Source organism: Dipteris shenzhenensis, chromosome 22, assembly GCF_047967505.1.
Source record: "Dipteris shenzhenensis isolate YYH24624 ecotype China chromosome 22, Dip_SZ_1.0, whole genome shotgun sequence".
NCBI classification, from domain to species: domain Eukaryota; kingdom Viridiplantae; phylum Streptophyta; class Polypodiopsida; order Gleicheniales; family Dipteridaceae; genus Dipteris; species Dipteris shenzhenensis.
Window position 1 is genome coordinate 44,543,208 of NC_141617.1, and position 8,360 is coordinate 44,551,567.

The window sequence follows — 8,360 nt, forward strand, 5'->3', positions numbered from 1 at the left end:
GAGAGAGAGGCAATCAGCCAGTAGAGTGGTTCCACAGAGAGAGAGACTGTCAGATAGAAGATAAATGGGGACATAGACAGAAAATGCCAAGAGAATGTGGGTAGCGAATCCACAAAAGAGAGGCATATAGACTGATAAACAGAGTGTCAAAGACATATGACTATAGACACATAGACAGAGAGATGGACCTTGAACACACATACACACCCTCCTCAAGGGCTATCCCTCCTGTTGGTCAAGGATAAATCTGGTACATCATGGGTCCAGTTTCTCATGCCATGTCAGGGGTTGCCTCATGGGTAGGGACAAAGAAAAGATAGGTCCAGAGAAAAGATGAGCCCTCCTGAAAAGGTATCCCTCCAAAAATGAGCAGTGAGGGTATACAGAGATAAAGATGGGGGCCCTGAGATAATGTCCCCTTTGGCCTACATCATGTGGTGACCAAAGTGGGAGAAAGAAAATTCTTTTTATGCAGAGAGCAAGGGCAGAGTACCCAAAGGAGATGCCGAAAGAGTTTTACAAAAGTGAGAAGGTCTTACCCCTGTTTTAATTCTTACAGTGGGCAGTGTCTAATCTCTTACAAAGATAATATTCAGTTCTTAAAATCATTTTTAAAGAGTAAAAGAGAACTGAAAAATGATTGCGGCAAATAAGAGAGAATCCAGTTTGTTTTTGCCTCAGGTCTTCCACCCTTTCAAGCCCATGTCTCTGACAGGCTATCCAAGGGGTAACCTGAGAAAAGAAGATGCAAAGAGAATTCACCAAAAGAATGTTGCTGCAGAAATAGAAGAAGGCACTCGGGCCTGACATAGTAATAGCAGCAGCAGTAAATACCCAAATCTGAGGCACGTCCAGCAGTGGACATGACGAGGAGAGAGAGAATGAGGCAGGCAGCCATAACAGGGCACAGCCCAATGATAATAGACTGGAAGTGATGCAGCCCCAATCTGCAGCATGAAGATATCACTGTGATGCTCCAGAGTTGGTTGCATAACAGCAACAACAGCATGACAATGTAGTGACCTCCTCCAACAGCACGCTCGTAGATAGAGGAAAAACGAGGAAACAGCTCCACAAGATAGATGTCCAGCAAGAATCTAGTGTCATGGGCTACTCCAATAGTAGGAGAAGCACATATGGAGCTGTGCACAAGCAGGGAGAAGGCAAACAAATTGCTGATGTGCATCGGGCTGTAGACATGGGTTAAAAATGACCTGAAGCAGGCCGGTTACTTGACGAACTTGACGATTTGTAGCAGAGGAGACTAGCTTTTGAGCTACGAGAGACGGCCTTCTTACTGGCAGCTTTACCACGACTAGCCATGGTGAAGAATGGCAAACGATGAAGAGAAACAAAGAGCTTGGAAACGGCGGAAGAATCAAAAAGCTTCGGAAGCTCTTGCTATGGCTGGAGGGCTGGGCTGAAGATGCCTGAGGTAGAGGAAGAGGGGAGAGCTGAACTAGAAGAGGGATGAGCTGAAAGCTAAGAGTTGAGCTAAGCTAGAACTAGAGGAGAGGATGATAGGCTTAGGAAAGCATGGCTCTGATACCATGTTAGAAATCTGACATGGTATCAGTCTAGAAACTAAGTCATGGGAGAGAGTGCTAAATGAATGGAGCAAGCTGATGTACTATTCATGATGTGACCCCTGCAATATGTAGGGTGAAAGTACAAAGAAAGAAGCACATAGTGCATATGGGACTAATGTATGTGCCACATGTCACTCACATGCACTCTAGTCTATACTAACACACTTAGGGCCCTCTATAGGACTCCTAGTGGGACACTTATTTCCAACAGCATAAGCATGAGCATACATCTCCTTCTCGTATGCTTATGCTTATGCATGAGCATATGTCTCCTTCTCCTTCTCCTTCTCCTCTTTTCCTAGTTTCCTCTCTCTTCCCCCCCCCCTTTTCCCTCTTTCAATCTCTTTTCATAAGCATATGTATTTGCCTATGCATAAGCATAAGCATATGTCTCCTTCTCTTATGCTCATGCATAAGCATAAGCATAAGCATGAGCATATGTCTCCTTCTCCTTTCCTTCTTCCAATCTCTTTTTCCCCTCTTCCTCCTTTCCTTCTCTCATGAGCATGTCTCATTTTCCTCTTTTCCTCTCTCTTTCTCCCCTCTTCCCCCTCTTTCGACCTCTTTTCATAAGCATAAAAATTTGCCTATGCTTAAGCTTTCTCTCTTTTTCTTTTATGCTCATATGCTCATGCATAAGCATAAGCATAAGCATGAGCATGAGCATAAGCTTTCTCCCCCTCTTCCCCCTCTTTCGATCATAAGCATATGTATTTGCCTACGCCTATGCCTATGCCTATGCCTATGCTTATGTTTGTTTTTTATTTTTTGTTTCGTGTTTGTGTCAACGTTAGACATGGGATCACGTCGCACGTTCGACGAGTACGGACAGCCTCGCAGGAGGAGACATCACGATCTCTATGCTCCAGAGGACTTTGATTCCTCTCAAGCGACACCTCAGGGGCCTACCCTTGCGACTACCCCTGGCCCGCCGACTCCTCTCGGACGTAGCACTGCGACTACTCCTCGGGGAACTCCTTTGCTAGCAGCCCATGGCTTTGTCGAGAGTCCCGAATAGTTTATAGCTTAGATGGCCGATGAGGAGGCAGTGAGATTCTTCTCTCTGCTATCTCAGAGGACCTCAGCAATTCCCTCTCCTACACCGATGATTGGACCTAAAACATTTGAAAATACACCTTATTAAACACCAGAAATAAGGATTGATAGAGTAAGCAGGTTCAAAGCAACAAACATGCTTGATCAAACTGTAAAAAACAAGGCCTAAAATATTAGATAGAACTTATGTGAGACAAACAAAATTCAACATTGCATTGCACTAAATGGTTCGCAACAAGGGTATTCAAGATTCCTAGCCTCCTCTCCTCATATCCTTTTTTATCTTCAGAGTTCGCTTTTTGAGTAGTTGCCATTAATCGAGCAGTACTGGCCATGTCACCAAGCGACCGCGCTATCTTCCAGTCCTTTTGTCGTACACTTGGATTGGTTGCAATGTCTAACTCGGCCTTTGGTGGGTCATTCAAAATAGCATCTTTTGACCCATTTTTGAGTGGATCACTAGTGGGGGCTGATGATGAACCACCATCTACTGTAGAGGATATGCCGCTGACTGCAGATGTGTGTGCATCACAACCACATTAGCACGATTCCACATGTACTCATCCACCAAGTCATACCAATGGCAAGTAATCTTGTGATCGTTGCCAGAAATTGCATTGTGTGCTTTGTCCTTTCAGTATGCATTGTACATATGACCCCACTACTTTCGACATGCCTCTCCATCTTTATCGAAGTCAAAGAATAGAGAGGCAATTTGGGTAGCCACCTTTGACCATATGTCAACACCCTGCTTAGGAGTCTTAGAGAACTCTGCATTCATTGAACCATGAATGTTTATGAGTTGTACCACCCATGCATCTTTCCATTGAGGAACCGTCTTCTTTGTGCCTTCTTGTGCATTAGTTGTTTTCTCATTTTCTTTTGCATTTTGACCTCTCTTGGCATTGGGCGGCTTTGGTGCATCCAAGTCAATAATGGCCTCATCGGATGCTTGTTGCACCCGTTTTTAACTAGGCAATTTTTCAACCTATGGTGCTTTGGTAGCTTGAGAGTCGCTTGGGACTTCTGCCTCGACATGGGTGTCACCAAATATATCTTGGGTTGGTTGAGAAAAAAAGTACTTACTCGTCATGAAAGGTCCATGTGGAGAAGAAGGTGTTTGCAGCATCACTAAAGGAGTTCGCCTCACAATTGGATTGTAGTGTAGAGATATTCCTGGCTGCCTGGGTCTTTGAAATAGTACGAATTGTGCAGGATGAGGCATTATCGATGGAGGACGACCACCAAAAGCCAACACTGGGCTAGAGCTAGCTACAGTGGGAGTGGGAGCTACACACATTGTCGGGATAGACAATCCTAGGTATATGATGCCATGGTGCAGTGATTGCTAACTCATTTGAGATATGTAGTTGACATACTCCTCTTGGGAAGAGAAGGGGTTGCTATCTTGTGAATCCATGGTTTCGTACAATATGTTGGAAAGATATAATTTTAGTCCTTAGATAGAGTCTTTTATGACATTAAAGAAAGATAGGCATGATCAATCTTAGTAGCTTCAACACTTTATTCAACAAAAGTGGGGAAGAATGAGGAAGAAATTTATGAAGCTCATGAATAACTTTTTCACAAGGTAATGCAAAGTTAAGGTTTTAAGTTTTCAATTATTGTGTCATAGAAGTTATGGTGCCAAGGGGATTTTTATAAAAATTATATGTATGAAAGAGACAAGCAAAGACAAAGAATCTAAGTTTGATACTTTGCCTATGAAAATCTAGTTATTATGAATTTTAAGCATTCCTTTTTTTTTGTCAAGCCATACTCGTAATCAACCATAACATATTTGAGTGCAATGAAGGAAAAAACATAACGATTTCTTTTCTAATACTAGTGTAAAGTGGGATAAAAGATGCAGATCATGCAAGTTCGTGAGCAAAGGAGTGGAACCAGAAGACTCTCCCAAGACTTTATGCAGATTTTATTAGAGTAAGCACGTTCAAAGCAACAAAAAGTACGAACCTTTGAAGAATTATCACGCTGAAAATTTCAAACCTTTGAGGAACTCGTATGTCGATAATTCTGAATGCTTGATATTGAGCTTGCAACCAAAACAAAAATCTAAATTAGTATCTTTCAGTATTTCTTTGAATGGGAATTTAGAGTATCCAAGTTCAAAGCAAAGAGGTTCAAGAAAGCTGCCCTATACATAGTTATAGGAATAAGAGCATAAGAACTATCACGCTACTTCTCCTCAAATTGTATGCTCCCCTTGTTTGGTCTCAAGCCTACAAGCAATCAAACTCCAATTTGCAATCATAATTTTTCATACTCATAATTGGTCGAGATGATGAAACAAAACAATCATTTTGGAACTGGACTCCCTCAATGCAAACTATCCAGCGCTATGTGTGTAACATAGCAGCGCTTGCCAAGTGCCCTTTTTCTACTCATTGGTCTCTTTTCGATGAGCAATCCATCCGCCTCTGTGTGTATAACCAACCCTACATTTAGGAGGCCTGCCGTTTGTTAATGTCTAATGTCCTCTAGACCAAGGAGTGGTTGGACCAGTAAATGAAATTTGCCCCCGATTCAGTCACTTGGATAAAATTTTTTGTCCCCATTTGTTGTAGTCAGCTATGTAATCAATTGTGTCATGCAATGTTGTGTCATGAATGCTTGTAGTATTTTTGTGCTTTGGCTTGTACTATTGATGTTGATGTTGAAGTCACCTATTGTTGTTGGTGTTGAAGGATTAATTTGTTGTAGCAGATCTTCCAACGATTGAAGAAGTGATGCAGTTGGTGTTGCCGGTGATTTGTAGATGTTGACGACTACCAAAGTTTTTCTTTCTCGATCTTTTAGAATCGCAAGCAATTATTTAGCTCCTTTGTTGTATATGTATTTTTCCTCAAACAATTGTAGTTCATTTTTGAAGCATGTTACTATTCCCACTCCGTTGTTGCTTATTGTAGATTTGAAGCCTGGTAGTGATATTGTATATGGCGTGTCATCATGGAATTCTCGTAGATACAAGATGGTTGCATTGAGAAGATTGTTTTCATGGAGTATGTCTTGCAAATGTGTTTGTATAGCACGTGTATTTAGAGACTGCAATGTTTTTTTGTTGAAATCTTTCGTTGAGAAATCTTTTTGGTGTAATGTCCATAGTCGAGTTGATCTTAGCCACTCCATTTCTTTCAGGATGCTCATGTCAACTTTGATATGCTTTGGCTCTAGTGTATTTATGAGGAAAAAGTTGTCTGGGTTTCTTATCCACCAAAGAGCTGTGTACACTAGGCTGTGAGACTTTATGGAACTAGGATCGATAGGGAATTGCAACTTGGAACTTGTATTTAGATTGTTTTTCCCTATTTGAAATTCTCATGCAATTGATGTATGGGAGTCTAGTCTTTTGGAATGTCATCGTTGTACAATGATGTGTTTCGCTTTTGTGTTTGTGCTCTAATGCTTCTGATCAGAAAGAATACCTACACAACATTTTGGTTGTTCATTGTTGTAGATTGTTTGAAGATTCCATCCACACCGTTCACTAGCCCGTCACCAATGTCCAAATTGCCAGAGCATATTTTGACTATCATCCCAGGTTTCAAATGCAGGGATTTGTGAAGGCCTGATGCCAGTATTGGGTCAATTGGAATTGGGATTGTCTTGTTGCTTGTTTTGTGCCTTTTATCTATTGCCAACAGAATGTGTGGATGTTCTTGGATCAATTTTATAATGTCGTTGTTGTGCCAATCTTCCATAGCGTTTGTGTAAAACAAGTGTGGAACATTTTGTTTTTGTAATGGTGTTCTAAAGTATTTGTTGTTTATGCATGTGATGTCTTCCAATGTTTGTTTTCCAACTCTAATTTTATTGAGGATGTTGATGTACTATGTATTTGTTTGCTCCATTGATAAGAGAAGCGAGAGAATATCAATTTGTAGAATGCAATTTGAAGAAGTCAAATACTCATGAAGATTAAAAGAAAAACTAAAGAATTTTTTGATTATAGTATTAACTGTTTATGACAACTTTGCAACTTGGGTGAGAAGACCTACAAAGTTGGCATATGTCATGGTGGAAAATGTCTAATTGGATGAGAATTAGTGCACATAAATAGCTATGTATGTTTTTAATACACGAAAAAGGTTTACAAAGAAGCCAAATATTCTTACTGTGCAAAGAATCATGAGAGTGATATTTTTTAATGGTGTCATTTCAAAAATAGATCAAATTTATAGCAAATTGGAGAAAAAATGGATGGGCTTGCTACACCATAACAATCTTATAGGGTGAAAATGTGAGGGCTACATGGGGCTATACAATCATAAAAGTTATCATTAATTATCTTTTGCAATAAAAAATTCATGATTTCTTATAAGTTTTACATGTCTAATTTATGGTTTATATTCTCATGCCTCTATTAGAAAAGGGATAAAAAGTAATACATTGATTTTCCTTATGTGATAGAACATGAATACAACAAAAATACATATAGGAAGGTACAATATACCCATTATATTGTATACAATTTGTAAAATTGGAGCTTACATATCATTCTAGACTATTTGTAACTTGTATCATAAGATGGAATCAAAGAATTAGCATGCCAAAAGACTCAAGCTGTAAGACGATATTGGAATTTTAAGAGAATTTAGGAATCATGTTAGATCTATCAAGAATTTGAAATAGTTGAACGGGGAAAGTAGGAATTTTCTTTAGCTTAGAGCCCATGAATCTCAAGTTGTCATTCTTGTTGGTACGTGCATACTAGGTTTTTATCTCTTTATTATAATATACTACTTACTTTATGCACCATGAATGCAATAGATTTGGTTGTAAGATGTGGATCCCATATTCAATGCAAGGAGGCGCACTAGGTATTTAGTGGGTAGTCTTGCCTATGGGACCATGATAAAATAGGACTAGAAACCTAGAGGCTAGAAACCATCATTTCTACCATTAGACCTATTTTGATGCACTTTAAATATTAACTCATAGGTGAGAGATATGACTCCTCTCAAATAGTTTAAGAAGAATTTGAAGAGTGGTATGATAATTACTATCCTTCTAGCAAAGACACTATTGAAGTAGACTCAATAATGTAGCCAAGGAAGAACCATAAGCAAATATAAATGTAATAGAATTATGTACAAACAAAATTTCACATATTGGAGAAAATGTGAAGCAACATGATGCCGAAATGAAATGTTACCTATTCAAGTACCTCTACAACCACTCTTAGAACCATTTTGCCGACCCAATTCATTGCTCCATATCCTTATTTATTTGATGCTTGTTAGGTAACCATTAGAAAGCTAGAAAAGAAATCAACATGTGCAACTACCTTTTGCATGCAATGGAAGTACTTTATATAAGCAAGATGAAGACTTTAAACTTTGTGATAAAATGTGGGCTATAACATGTAACAAGCATGAATTTCCCTCGTCCAAGTCACACATACATGAAGTGCTTTTTTAATTAATGTTAAGATGATATAAAGTCCTAACATTGATGTTTCCTTTTAACTTTATGTGTGATAGAATCAATCTTTGGTCAATGTTTGCTTGGGTGTAGCCATTTTTGGTGAGGTTTAGGGCATTCTTTGCATATGTATTTCTTGCCTAACCCATAACTCATGAATTTCCCAATGTAATTCGATGAACTTGTCTTCAAGTTGTAGTGACATTCCAATATTGAACATGAGACCAAAAACATAAGGAATAAATATTTTGGATGAGACCATTAAAGCAT